The following is a 16,065-nucleotide window of genomic DNA, read 5'->3' as shown; positions in this document are numbered from 1 at the left end:
TATACATCATTAAAAGTTTCCAGGGTAACAAGCATTTTGCATGCTCTTTATCTTTCTCTCTTCTTCAATACTCCCATTCTTATCCTCTTTGTCACTAAGTAGTATAGTTTCAACATTCGATTCTGAATTTTGTGCCTTGGCAAGAACCTTATTATTTTGTCTATCCTGGATTTCAGTTTTAAAAATCATAGGAAAATCCTTCATAGGAGTTGTCTTCCATATGAACATAGATTTTGAGGGGAAAAATGATGAGGCATATCGCATAAAAACTTGTTGGGTGTTCAATATGGTAACACCACATCACTTTATGCAAGATGCCTCATGATTTTCCCCTCAAAAACTATATTCAAATCAAAGACAAGTCCTTTGAAGGATTTGCCTTTGATTTTTGAAACAAGATAGAGAAAATAGTAAGGATCTTGCCAAGGCACAAAATTCAGAATCAACAAATGACGTTGAAGCTATAGTACTTAGTGATTGTGAAGAGGATGAGAATGAGAGTCTTGGATAAGAGAGAGTATGCAAAAGTTTGTTTTCGTGCGAGCTTTAGATGATGCAGAAAATTGCATTGGTAGAGCAGCAGTTGGTGTTGTATTTGCTGAGGAGCATGTCCACAATTGCAAAATTGAACAAAATATACAGAAGTTGACAAACACTAAAGACATTTCCTTTTCTTACAAACAAAACCATCTCAAGAGAGAATCTGCAGCCTTGAAATTTGTACAATAGATGAAAATTAGATCAATCCAGATCAAGCAAACTCAATTGGTAGTGCAAAAATTCCATTGTCTATGCCCAAGAAACATTTTTTCCTATCTTGGAACTTTATTGAAACATGACAGGAAGGAATTATTGGACTTATATCCAACTTGAAATTCTTCATAGTCAAGGGATTCCTGCAAATTTAAACTCTTAAAAGAGGCAGATGTGCAGATCCTTGACAGCCATGTTACAATGCAGCTTCTAAGTTTTAACAACATTCAGGTGCATGAACAAAGAAGGGTGGTTTCTGGTATAACACACCTGGATAATGAAATAAAGGTTCATTCAGGGTATCCAAATATGTTTGAAGATTTACAGACGGATTTTCTTATTCCAGTAGATATCCTGTGAAGAAAGCTAGTTATGATGTTGATCTTTTGGACATTGGAGTTATCCAGCCCTGCAAGCCTTGGTACGACAGCTGGACCATATTTCCCAAAGGTGCTGTTCATTCTTAGTTTTCTTGTTTGTCACAAGTTTCAAATCCATGTCTTTCGCAAGTTTTAGGATTTACCAGTGTCACTGGCACTAGTGTTTTGTAATGATCTTAAATTTGGAATGTTGACTCCAATTCTATGCAGGGTATAAAATTCGTGTAACGTTCTACAGAGTTTTATACCCAACACAAACACGCAGTTACATTTCAGGAGCTCTGGGTGATGAAGTGAAGCAACCTTTGTTCAAGGTAATACATGTTCTATCGAGTTTTGTCTCCAATGGTTGACATGATACAGAGTCGAGACTCTCTGGTGGCTCTTTCCATGAATTTGATATCTTTCATTACCTAATTGATAATGTGCTATCCTTCCTACCAACCTATCAAGATGTGAAGGTGAAATACTCTTCCTTGTCAGTATGCTCTATGTTCATGTTGTCTGAATAGAATATAAAAATTATAATCTCTTAAATATCAGATACATGTATTATTTTAAATTATTTTACATAATTTAAATATAGTCAATATCATCTTTCCAACAATGCTTGCCAATCTGCCAGAGGAGGTAGCATAGACTGGAGTAATATGCCTCTTCCACCAGTTAAATCAAATTTGTCACAAGCAGCCTTGTATCTATGAGAAACTCTAGCAATCTCACATGCGCTTGATTGATTTCCTCTTACCTTTCAATGTTAACAGCAATCTAATTTGTAAATCGTTCTCCTTTCATTTGTCTGCAAATATCATAATCCTGTGAGCAAGAGATCATTAACTGAAATTTGATCTCACCAAAGTTCTCAAAAACTTGATTTTCTCTAGTCCTAATACTTTATCTTACCATGGTAGTTGTGTCTGAAGTTTGTATATAACTTGACAGTGACTTTACATCATCTGATACATACTTTATGATGCAGATTCATGAAGGTTTTGATTCAAGATCACGAAGCCTCGAAGAAAAGACACCCTGACCTGTTGCTGTGCATGTCATTCATGCGAAGACACCTTAGTAGATTGCAATCTATTTGAAAGAATACTTTCACTTTTACCTTTCTTAAGGTTAGTTAACCTATAGAATGAACCTTTCTAGAGACAATTGCATCACCATGGTGAGATTTCAACCATCTTATACAGATTGAATTAAGCATTTCATATGTCTACAAGATTGTGTAATAGAGCAAGAGGTCAGTACAAACAGCTTATTATGAAACTTCGCTAATTGCTAGACCATGACATTTGATACGTTCAGCTTTCAGAGTAAACTGTGAAAGTTATTATGAGTCCATCTTCGAATTGTGCCTATTAGGCTATGGAGTGTAGTTGATATGTTCTACACATTTACAGTTCTCTTCTTTATGTGCTTGTGTTAAAGCGTATGCTTTCTTGGCTCATTAAGCAATCTTTCTATGAGCCTTAGAGACAATGTTGCTTTAGAGGATATTTAAGGCTTAGATTGGTCAACCTTGAAGCTTTACAGAAGTTTTATATCTTTGTGTGTTCCATCAGTTATTTTTTTTCTTCAATCTTGTTTTGTTCATATTGTATTATGTATTTCAAGCTGTCGTTATTTGTTTGAGTCTATTCCAAGTAAATAATTTTCCATGTTTCTTTGCCCCACAAACATATAGATATGCTGCTTGTTATTTATTTCCCTTATATATGCCATGCTTCAATGAACTTTCAACTTGTGCTGATTGCATTGGGAAGCTCACAGCATAAAGCTTCTATAGTATTTATTGGGAATTCCTATCATTTCATGAGGTGAAAAGCACAGATATTCTATGTGAATGAAGTACTTCTGATTGTTGAGAAGTTGTTCTGAACTTCCCATAAGGTGATAAGTATAACCTAAACATGGAGAAAATGTTTAATTAATTGGACTAAAAGATGTAGACAACTTTTCCCCCTCATTGTCGGAAATAAGACATCCAGACACAGAATGTCTTCAGTGTTCTAGTTCTATCTACGAAAATCATATTTAGCCATTTTCCATATAAACTGTTCTAAAGATTTCAGCATTTTTGTACGTCACAAGATGTTGCTGCTTGTTCTTATATATTATTAAGAGTATAGTTAGACTGTTATAGAAATTGCAAACCATTCAACAAATGACACAAAAGTTGCTCGTCAATGATAACAATAATCACAAGGGTGTACTTGTATATAAATGTCATTTGTTTCTACTTATGGCAATGTTTATCGGTTCGATAGTTACAACTTACATCATATTCATTTCCAAACGTTTTAATGCAATATTCTATACAACCAATCTTGTTTGTCAGCAACATGAGGCCCTGCAATTTAATCTTGATATCCTCTATGGATCTATATAGATATAGATACTGCACAGACGTTTAGAGGGTAGTTAGTGTGATCCTTCACTACTTACGAGGGTCATTCTACCATTCTACCAAGAGGCAGCAGAATCTCCAACAAGGATTAAGCATACACTAATTTCGAAATGCATCGAAGTTTCCTTTCATTATCCTGGTAAATTTGTCTAAAAATCATAAATTCTATTTATCAGCTTCTTTGGTTTACTTTTCTCCCTTTTCTTAGTTGCAATATATCATCTGAGAAGCAGGGACCATTGTTGACAACGGGATTAAACGAATAGGTTTAAAATATGAGTGGAAAAAGATAGATGGAAGATTTACTGTGGACATGTATAAAACATTACTAGAGATTGTTATTGATGAATTTTAACTATTATCTGTTAAGTCGATTGCTGTTCATGTACGTATCTGTTCAGAAGTGTTCATGTACGTATCTGTTCAGAAGTGCTGGGAACTAGTGCAAAAGAAATGAATAAAGCCTTGGCAGAGACGACACTCCTCCTGTACGTCCTCCTGAAAGTCTCGATGGTCTTGAAATGTTTGGTTTTACGTCACATGACAGATTGTCGAGGTAGATTTTGTACCCATCGATGTGAATTAGGCATGTTGTTATAAGTCCTCTCATACCAATTGAGTTTATATGTCCAATTATGTTAGTATTCAAAGGAAACTTGCTTGAGACAGGAAATAGAGACGCTCGATCCTGGCCATCAATGTGCTGAATATTGTCAGGTGCAAGTTGTTAGTGGAGATGGGGATATCATTCAACAGATACGAGACTTGATTCTGAAATAGTGAGGGATTCAAACCCATTACCATTGTCCTTGGAGAATCAAACATGACAAATCAGGTGTCTAGTGAAAATATTTCTGCTTTAGTGGGAGGCCTATTCAAAAGAGCAAGGCCTATTGAACTATGGGATTGCAAGGCAGCTCTCATGCCCTTTCCAGAAGAAACTAAAAAATTGTGAATATATCGCTTAGGGCAAAGAAACTGGCTCCATCACACACTGAAATGATAAATGATGGATTCGTATTATTTGCCATTGGATGAATAAAATTCATCCTTTAAACATAATGCTTCTGACAACGCAAAAGATGTTGGTATTTTGGCGTGGCTAAATATTTTTTTTTTCATAGAAAAAAAGCTATATGTATTATATGAGAGATATAAAAAGCTATATGTATTATATGAGAGATATAAGAATTGATGATACATATTATTTCTGATTATGCAGAACAGAGCTATGATCCCATAAAGATATGAGGAAATAAAAGTCTATAATCTGTAGAACTATATAATGTCGCTGATATCTAAACTGATAATATCTGATATCAAAAACTCAAAATATATGAGATTGTCCTAAGTGTAAAGCATTAAAGGTCTGGAAGGACAAAATCAGATATCTGATAATGGGAGTCATCAGATACTATCTTGAATATTGGCGTGGCTAAATATATTAATGAAAAATGTTTGGGAGTGAACTCAATTAAATCAATGTAAGCGAACTAATGATATTGAGGATGCTCGTGAACCTACATACATTTCATTGAAAGTTTACTGTAAATGTTTTGTTTATTATATATATATATATATATATATTTTGAATTATTTTTATTGAAAATAAATGTTATTTAAAATCTTATTATTATAATAGTAAATATAAATTTTATTTTATTTTTTAAAAAGTTGAATTTTATTGTTTTAAAAATTGGAGATTACATGATAAATTATTATAAGTCATATGTTTTATTTTAATTTTTAAAAACTTGAATTTTATTGTTTTAAAAATTGGAGATTATATGAGAAATTACTGTAAGTCATATTGATCTCGTATGGAAGACCATACTATAACCAAAATTGTATCGTCAAAAAAAACAAAAGAGAGAAACAAAAACTAACATAAGTGCATCGAAACAAGTTTATGCTATGATATTGACCTATTTGGTTATAATCATAATCCTCTACAAAAAGAAAACCATAATCATATAATCAGAGGATTGGTTTAGAATCTGAACCTACTACAAGGATAGGGGTTGTTGGGTCTGTAGAGGATCTAGCCGCTACTAGAGGAATGATGAGAAGTTGTTCAATCATCACCAACCTGTGGTCCATCATCTCCAACCTATAATCATATTGTTTAAGATGTCCATGCATATGATCCAAGGTTTGTAATAGGTCTCTCATTGACACCTGGATAACGTACTTCCCAATTGGGACTTCATCTTTTTGTACAAATCCATTGTTTGCATATAGTGATTAGCTCTGCCTCATGTATGCCCTGTGTCCGAGATCCATCTTGTCCACTCTGCCATCAATTCGAAATTTGAGAGGGAAGTTCTTTGAGAGGAGGCTTCCTCTTCTAACCAGGTCAATTCTTCCTACACATGTACATGAATATGCTCCTTGTACCTCGCTGCAAAACTTGCTACTATGTTTTGTAATCAAGAGTTCCTCTGTGGGCTTGCTCCTCATAGTATGCACCCCCTCTCCTCACATGGCCTCTCTCCCTCGGCATTAAACAACCACTGGGACTTGGACTAAAAGATATGCTTTCTGCAAGTAGTGTTTCTTTGGCTAGGGGGAAACCCTGACTAGTGGGGAAAATGCCAATTTGACTTGCTTTCGAACTTCTATCTCTGTAAACTTCCCAATACCAAATAAACATTGGTTTGCCTCACCACTAGCTCCACCCTCCTAAGTTCACACCCTGACCTAGGGAAAGAAAATAAAAACACCACCCAGCCCACACGAAACTAAGAGGACATGGACAGCCTCTCCTTACATCCCAAGCCACTGAAAGGTCTTCAAGATCACATTCACTCCCAAAATATTCCCACACCAACACGTGCCACCTCCCGGCCAACAAGCACACCAACCTGGCCCAAGTCCACCCATTTGCGGTGAGGTTATCCACACCAGACAGACCACACCAAAATCCAAGGATAAAATATACCCCATAACCTACAAAGACAAAAAAGCCAACACCATTCCCACTGTGCCTATTCCCCACCAGGAATATTCTAGACCAAATCCTCTTTAGACTCCGCACTTGGATCCACTTCCAACTTGATCGTGGACAAACAATAAATGTAAATAATGCACAGATACATACAACAACAAAATCTACACAACAAACAATAGATTTCCCATAACTTCATTCAATTTAGACAAACAATAAACACACTCATAAGAATGGAACCAAGTGAAAGTTGTTACATGAACAAGGAGCTAAAATTTTCCTCCTTAGATGTTTGAAAGTACCAACAAAAATTAGAATGAATTCTTCCTTCTTTGAGTGCAACTTTGGTAACCTACTATGCTCACTTGTCCATCAATGATGAAGGATCCAGTAATTGTCGCCTCTTGCACAGCCACAAGACGAGTCTCTCATAACTCTGCCCCCCCCCGGTTGGGTGCTAAACCTCAGCCCCCAACAAATTCTTTCCTGGTTATATTCCTCCCTTCCATTAACTTTCTCATGCCAGGGCTTTGTCAACAAGCCTTGAAAGCTTAAATATGCAATTTCCCCAACATTCTGGGTTGTTAATCCTTGCAAGCTAATTAACTCTCCATGCCCCTCATTATGGCCACCTTTTCCTTTACACATGCAATGCTACTTCCTGCAAGTCTTCGTCATCCTTGCATGGGAGTATAGTCACAAGACATTATAAGCTTTGCTTATTTTCTTACACTAGTTGAGGGTGTAGTGCCATGTCCCCTGACTTATTATTCATGTGGGGCAATGACGACCTTCTCCCTATCCATCCCCCCCCTTCCCCTCTATTCATCACCCCATCTAAGGAAGTAAATTCTTCCTGAATCATCTTCTAGTTGGCTCTTTTCATAAGATACCTCAAACAATAGTTCCAAGCTGCTGCCAAAGGTATAAATGTTTCTAGACATCCATAATTCACTAACAAGTCCACAACCCTATTTCTTGTTTTCCTTATATGGGATGGGATAAGACATGGGGTATAGGAGATAAGATGCATAACGTGTTCTAACATGGATTCCAATCTTTAGCCTTTTTACACCTTGTGAATATGGGACCTTGATTGTAGTCTACGAACCGTGATATTAATCATAATCTAGGAGTCCCCTTCTACAAACTTGATGTTCTGAAATCCTTGATTCTGGGAATATTCCAATCCCATTCTTAGGCATGATAACTTCATTGCATTATTAATATTAATTCCAATTGTCCCTAAAAAGATGAACATAGTATATGTCCATGGTTGTGTAGTTTCTAATTATACCTCCATAACCAATAGGGCTAGGGATTCCCTTAGCTACACCATCAAAATTGAGTTTCATGAACAGGGTTGGGGGGCATCAACTGGATGGGCTAGAAATGACAACATGTGGGGTGGGGTGGGGGGGGATACAAATGATAGAGCCTCAGGGATAGAATGAACCATTCTCACATAATCTTGGATTCACCTCCTAAAACTTGCCATTCTTGGGCCAACCATTTTAGTGCAAGAACCATTTCCTTGATCATTTTTTACAACGATGATCCATGTGGTTTTCACTGGTGATGCACCTCCTTCAAATATACTCTTGTTTCTTTCCTTCTAGGTGCCCCAGAGGAGGAAACCAAGGGAGATATTCCAAATGCAATTGAGGATAGGATTGTTAAAAGCTTGCATCCTCCAACTTCTTATAGTGTTCTATGGACTCTGCAATATCTAATATAATCTAGAGAGGCAATTCGCTAGCTTCTTCCAAAACCCCCCAGAGAATGAAAAGAGACTAAACAAATGCTCCAAATTTTCACTATTTAGTAAACAAAGAGGGAAACAGGAGTGTCCCTAAGGATTCTAGTTGTGAATATTGTCCCATGTAAGGTTTATTTTGTATTAATGACCATATAAATATTGAGACTTTGGGCCATAAATGTTGTTTCCAAATATTTATTTATACCTCCTCTACTTGTTGATCATTATGACTCGCTTCTAGATAATATGCTTCCTTAATAGAGAAGGCACCTTTAGAACCATAACCCCATATGATCTTGTCATCTTGAAATGAGATAGGGATCCATCGGTGTTGCAGATCCCTCTAGAATTTTCACTAGATTTCTTCAATTGGTTTGGGATTCCAATTTTTTGGGGCAATCCATTTGCACCATCGATGGTCTTGTATATCCTCCTCCCAATAATCCTCTATTTTGACCTTGCCTTGGGTATTCATTTGTATTCCAATTTTTTCAAGCTCCACTTGATTTCCCATCTTTGGAAATTTTTGCCATGAATCCTCATAGAACAACACTAAGCACCCATTCTTGAATTCCCAGAAGAAGTTCCTTTGAATCAGGCCCATACCCTTCTTTGCTAGGGTCCAAATTGATGATCCCAAGTTAAATACACTCAATATAATTTATTTTTGATGGGGATTGTAGGGACATATTTGTGTTTCCATATATTTTTCTAAAGATGCATCCCTCCTTGAAACCATCTCCACCAAATGTTTGCCCCAACCACCATGGCCATCATTGCAAGGTCCTGCTAACCCATACCTCCCTTCATTTTTGGGCAACACATTTTACCCAAAGCTACTAGGGGCCATTTCTTCTCTAATCTAGATCCTCCCCATAGGAAGGCTCATTGAATTATTTGCAATTCTTGAAGAATGGACACATGAGCCATCAATGCAAAACACATATACACATGTAGATCATGTAACACATCTTTGAGGAGGACTAAACGACTTGCCATATTTAGATATCTAAAGGCATGGCTTATTAATTTCTTTTGAAAATTTTTAGCAACTCTTACCACATGTTCCAACAGAGAGAGTTATCTACTAGAGGGGCACCAAGCTATTTGGAAGGGATTTTGCTAATTTGAATTTCCAAGATTCTCACAACGTGTCTCTACACATTCATAGGAGTATTAAAAAAGAAAACCTGAGATTTTGTTCTATTTATTTCTATATCTAAGGCCATCAAGAAAATGTCTAGGATCTTATTGAAAGTCCTCACTTCTTGCACTGTTGGTAAACCTAGGCCCATCGTATCATCAACAAATTGTTGAAGGGTTAGGGGAAAGTCTTCTCTATATAATCATAGTCCTTTCAATCTTCTCTCAGTAGTTGTTGTCTTGAAAAGATGCCCCAATCCTTCCATTGCCAAAATAAACAAAAAAGGGGAAAGGGGATCCCATTTCTGAACCCCCCTGGAGGGCTGAAAAGATGTGGATGGTGAGCCATTGATCAGGATTGAAAAGGATGCTAAGGAAACCAAGTTTTATACCCAGGTAATCCAGTCATTTGTGTATCCAAAGGCCTTAAAGTGCAAAACATGAAGTCCCAATTTAGTTTTTCATATGCTTTATACAAATCCAGCTTAAACATCATATATGGTTTTTTAGTCATATTCAATGAGTGGATGGCCTTGTCAGCCACCATGATTCCATCAAGAATCTATCTTCATTCTACAAATCTTTTCTTCTCTAGACAAATAAGGTTAGGAAGGAGAGGTTTAAGTTGGTTGGCTATGATCTTGGTTATAATTTCATATACTACATTGCATAAGGAAATCGATCGATATTCTCTAGGATCCTCCTCCTTTTTTTGGATTAGCAATAAGAATGTGGCATCCAATGCTTTGAGAATAGTCTTTCCTTTTTGAGACTCTTCCACTACCCTCCAGACCTCCTCCCCAATTAATGACTAGAAATATTGGAAGAATTCAATGGTGAACCCATCCAAACTAGGGGCCTTATTGAGGGACATTGCCTTAGTGGTTGATTCAACCACCTCATGTGTAATTTCTTAAAGAAATGCATCATTCTGCTCATTTTTTATAATTGAGGGGATGGGCCTGGTTACTTGCATAACGGCCTCTTGGATATCCACTAAAGGTTCTGAGAGGGTTTGTTGAAATTAGTGAGTTAATTCATGGGATATCTCTTAGTGTATTTCAAGATTTTGGCCATCTGATCCTTTCAGAGAATAAATTTGATTGTGGTGTCTATGTTGTAACATAGATTTGTAGAAAAGGGTCATATTCTTCTTTGCCTCCTTTAGCCGTTGAATCTTGTATTTCTTCCTCCACATTATTTCCTCCTGCTTCCTACATTCTTCTAGAGCTCGAAGTGTCTCCCCCTATTGTATGCTTTTCATTTTGAGCTCTAGCTTTCATTTTTCCTTTAGAATATCCCCAAACCACTCTTTGTTCCATCCTTTTAATTGTCATTTGATGTATTTTAACTTTTTATAGAGAGAAAACATTATTGAGCCCTCTATGGTTCACATTTCCTCCCACCACTTTTGAATATTTGAAAATTTGTGAGAAACTCTAGATGCCTGAGCCAAAAAATTTCAAACCTAAATGGGTGATTATGGAGGCAAGTCTTCAGGGCTAGATTGAGACTAATTTCCCAGTTATATGAACCATGGGTTAGGAGTATAGAGGCTTCTATGAATACATCCCAAACCAAGATGTTTTCCGAAATAAGAAAGTGAACCAACCTTGAGACAATTTGGTGTTGGCCTCCTCATCTATTATTTTGGGTATACACCCCATTAATTGTATTGATCTCTATGATTCCTAAGCATTTTTTGGTTTCCTAGAATGAAGTAGCCTCCGCCTCTAGTCGTTAGATCCCCCTTTCTTCTCACCCAAGGATTTAATTAGGCTAAAGTCTCCTCCATGTATCCACAGATTTGGGGAGATTAGCGCATCTTTCTAGGAGACTGATAAAAGAAACATGGCCTTATCATGTAGTATATTTGGTCCATATACATTTGAGCCATAATACCACTCCTGCGATCCATCAAGCTAGATCCAAATTGTTAGGACATGGAATGTAGTAAACATATTATCACTCTGACTCTGATTTGGAAGCTATATGTTTGTACCTTATATACGCTCGACCTAGCATGCACACTTGTTGTTCATGGAGGGAAAACGGGTCCTTACCTTGCCAAGATTTTACTATTTATGGTAGATTTAGTGCATCTAGGTCTAAATCCATATCATTTTCCTATTCTAGGCTTGCATCAACCTCCTCCAATATCAATCAATCACTGAATCTCACTGCAAACAATCAAACTAATCCAGAACAGATCATGTGAATGCATTGTCAATCATCAAGCCATACAATGTTATCTATCACTAAAATCAATTGTTTCCACTGCAAATCTTGATCAACAATATGTTAAAATGTATATGCTACGGTTACGAATAATACCCGTGTATATGCGTTTTTCCATTATCGAACCTGCATATAGATCTAAAAAACATTGATCCTTCAGAATGAAACACTGCACTACTGAAATCAATCATAGACACATATATCCTTTATCATAGATATTTGTGCTACTTACAGATCATTACATACGAGCATCAATATAGTTCAATATTTCATTCACAAACCATTCAACTTCAACAAAACTATCACATACAAATTGCTATGAAGAAGACCTCATCAATAGACAACAACAATCACAACAAGAATGATCAGACATCATTCATTACACATACTTCAGAAACCATAGCATATGTATGTGACCCTTACAAAATACTTTGGCATGTGTACATGCATTTCAAGAGGCATACCTGCGTACAGATTTTTCCTTACTGCAAAATCAACACGCGACTACCTAGAGGCAGACCCGGGTATGTACGCACTTTTTCTATGATAATCTTGTGTACATATATGTATTGACTCATTCCTTCACTACACAATAGAACTTCAGTCAAACCCAAATCTCAGCAAACCTAGTAACAAACATAAGTTAGAAAATTATTATCACAGATCAACCCATAAGTAAATCATGTAGTCATTTCAAATCCAAAAGATCTGATCCCACATCACATTCCTTGTGAAGCCTTATTTCTGATCAAACAATTCATCAACAACCTATTACTTGCACACTAAACACTTTTATCTTCATCTCCTTATATAACTTAGGCCTTATCCGATACCATGGGTCAAATCCTTAGTAATGTCAATGGTATTCCTGGACGGGGTCAAATATCCATTGTCACTCTCATTACTATGGGCCAATACCATGGTAAAGATCCCTAGTATTCAGGATAACATGGTGCAAAAATTGTACGTGTTTTCTTTTCTCCATACCTGCGTGTGTACGTGACTTTTCTTCACAGAACCCACATATATTTCTCAAAACATCACCTTCATCATTCTTTTGTCTTTGGAATACTATGCCTTTGTCCAAACTCTCAGTCACATGTGTACGAGATTGTAAAATCATCCTGTTATCATCATGTTGACAATCTTCATTAAATAGGTTGCCATCAAGGACAACACTTTTTTCATAATTCCAATGGTGACAAAGATTGGGGCAGATCACCTAAAGTTGATTAAGTTTCTTTTATAGAGAAGGAATCATGTCCTCAATTAGAATGCCTAAAGCATCATCAGGTTGTTTGAAAGTCAGTCCTTGATGTCCTGATAAATTGAGCTAAACAGTAGCAGAAACAACCCTTTAAAATAATTTATCCAATTAACTTTATAAGAAGGGATTGGCTTTAGATTTTCTTATTTTAACAACCTCTACTAGGAGTTTATTGTCTGCTCAAGGAATTCATTTTTACTTTTACTATTTCAAGGGATCTCTTTCCTTCGTTCTTGCCTTGATTTGATTAGGGAGCAAGTTTTTGAATTCAACAGTGGGTCAAAGAACTAGGCTTATTACCTAGTGCCGGACACCATTACATGTATGACAACATTTCAGGAAAAAATTGAGTATCTAGAGTAGAATATCAAGACATTTTCTAATGCATTAGCTGCCAAGGAATCTCAGAATACTTTCAATCATGTTGTTATCGCATCACAAGGAAGTGTTTATGTTTTGGGTTGGTTTGTTGCAATTCTGCTTCAAGGATTTATTGAATACATTGGAGGCTAAAGGGTAAGGCTTAACTTGGACAAGCTAGCATGTATTATCTAGTCAGGTGATTGGTGTTGAAGGTCATAATCCCAATGGGCACTATCTAGTTCCATTAATGGTAATTGAGTCGCAATTTAAGATTGTGCTCTTAACAAAGTCCCTTGTGACCAACAAAAGTTGGGTCGTAGGTCATGATTGTAACCTCCAACGAAATTCATGACCTGCACTAGAAGTGTAAACTGCACCATGCATATTTAGTCACAAATTGCTTGCTAAGCTTCTATTTGAATATTCGTTATTCTTTATCTCTATGAATTTATACCTCTTTATTGTTTTCACTTGTGATAGTTTTATTGCATAATCATCACTATGACTTCCCTCATTCACTTGGTGTGTATCCATTTTACATACTTTCTCCTCAACTATTTATATTCTCAACACACATCTATTCTTGCTTTCTTTATGCCCAATTGTTATGCTTCTACTTATGACCTTTATTTAACTTGTGAAATATTTCTCCCAATTTGTCATTGACTCTTCCATTTCAAGAGCTCGACACTTTTCTTACAACTTTGTGCCAAAGATTTACCTTAGGTATACGTTCAGTGTGTTTAACTTGTCTTTTGTTGCACTATTCGTGTATATGAATTGGCGCAAAGAGTGTTTGAGTCATGTCTCGAGCTAGTAGGGGATTGCGAACATTTTGGGTGTAAATCCTCTTACACTGGGGGCTCATGTTGTGATCTACGATATTCACCACTCTATAGATCCATAGTTTTGGGGAAAACCATATCCCATCAATAGTAGATCGAGCCAAAGGTTCGGAGGTTCCTAATTGCATAGTTATATACACAACATATCACTAGAATTTAGGTTTGCAACCATGCTTTCATATCACAAATCATCTTCAGTGAAGTTTGTGACCCAACTGCTAGTCACATCCTCCAACCTTAGAAAAAGTATGTCTACAAATTGTGACCTACACCAATATGATGAGTCACAGTGGACCTTTTATCTTAGATAAAAATATTAATACCCACCTACGAATGTGATTTTCTTTGTAAAACAAAATTGTGACTTAGCCTTGCTAATTAATATAGGAGCATCTTGTGTCAAATCACATTTGTAGCCTCACATCCATTCCTCTTTATCGCTAGTCACACATTGACCCCTTTATGTCCCTAAAATGTGACTTGTGTTGCAACTTGGAGTTGTGACCAAGTTGTTGGGTCTCCAAAATGTCAGCCACTTTCACCTTCATTTCCATCATTTTACCCTCATTCCATAACTCTATAACTCCATAACCCTACATTTAGTAACTATTTTCATAATCATATGGGATTATTATTTATTTTCCAAGTCATTGATTTTAAGTATTTTAAGTGAATTTGTGATTAAATACTAGGAAATTAACATATTTTCATATATATTTACAAGTGTTATGAGTTTTGTGATATTGTAGGCCTACTTGGAGATTCTAAAAGGGTCCTACTTGGCCACCCAACCACAAATTCGAATTTCAAATTCCAACTCATGAAGATTTGTGGAATAATTGTAGAAGATGTGGATCATTAACTATGCACATTCAAAAGAGAAGAATCATGGATGAGAGGATTTTTGAGAGGGTTTGTATCTTACATTTTTAGGAGATTGGTTGTAACCACAAGAGATAAATGTGGATTTAGGAGAGATCTAAGGATCTATATTTATTGTATAATTATCCTCAGTTTTTGTATAAACAAGAGTGCACCCTTCGTACAAAGGGTTGTCAATTGTAAGTAGCTAGTGGTTAGAGGTTAGAGTTAACTAGTTACTGATTAGATGTTAGTTGTTAGTTGGAGGTTCCAAGTTCCATCCAAGATGTGATTTGTAAAGTGAGGATAGAGAATTCTTGTAATATCTTGTAACTCATTTTATGAAATACATACTGCTACTTTGATCTCCAAGATGTGATAGTTTGTTTAGTGTGCTTGCTGAGGAATGGAGGGCCCCCATCAACCACAGTTTGCACACCTTTGTACATATTGGTAACATAGTGTAGTTATTTTATTTCATTTATTTTTAGCAAGTGTGTTTTCATTTTATGCAAGTGTGCTTTTCATTTCAGCAAGTGTGATTTCAATTCAACAAGTGTGATTTCAATTATGCAAGTGTGGTGTGAATTTCATTTATGAAAGTGATGTGATTTTTATTTACGCAAGTGTGGTGTGATTTCAGTTCTGCAATTGTGATTTCCTTTATGAAAGTGTGATTTCAATTTATTTATGTTTAGTTTGATTTGGATTAGATTGATCTAACTTGTTTGGTAATTAGTTTTAACTGCATTAGATTAATCTATTCTAATAAATAACTACCTAGTACATATAGTTCAAGTTGTTCCACATGCAGCCTAAAAACAACCATTGGCCTCTCCTCTTAAAGATTTAAACTGTCATGGGTAGGTGCTGAGGTGGAAACATGCATGAATTGAGAGACTTGAGCTTTGTAAGTAGGCTTCTTTAGAAGCTCAACCAGAGGAACATGAATCTTTACTTTTTCAAGTTCCTTCTAAAGATTGAATGTAGGTTGGACTTTTTCTATACCTCCTGGCTCTGCTTCTCCTTCCTTACCACTAGCAGTTTTTTGAAGAATAGGTTCCTCTTTTTCTGCATGTCCCTTAGAACTATTGCC

This window comes from Pinus tabuliformis, chromosome 5_2 (genome assembly GCF_031772625.1).
Source record: "Pinus tabuliformis cultivar Carrire ecotype Pingquan chromosome 5_2, CPIR1, whole genome shotgun sequence".
Lineage (NCBI taxonomy): Eukaryota > Viridiplantae > Streptophyta > Pinopsida > Pinales > Pinaceae > Pinus > Pinus tabuliformis.
Note: the sequence above shows the minus strand (reverse complement) of the source record.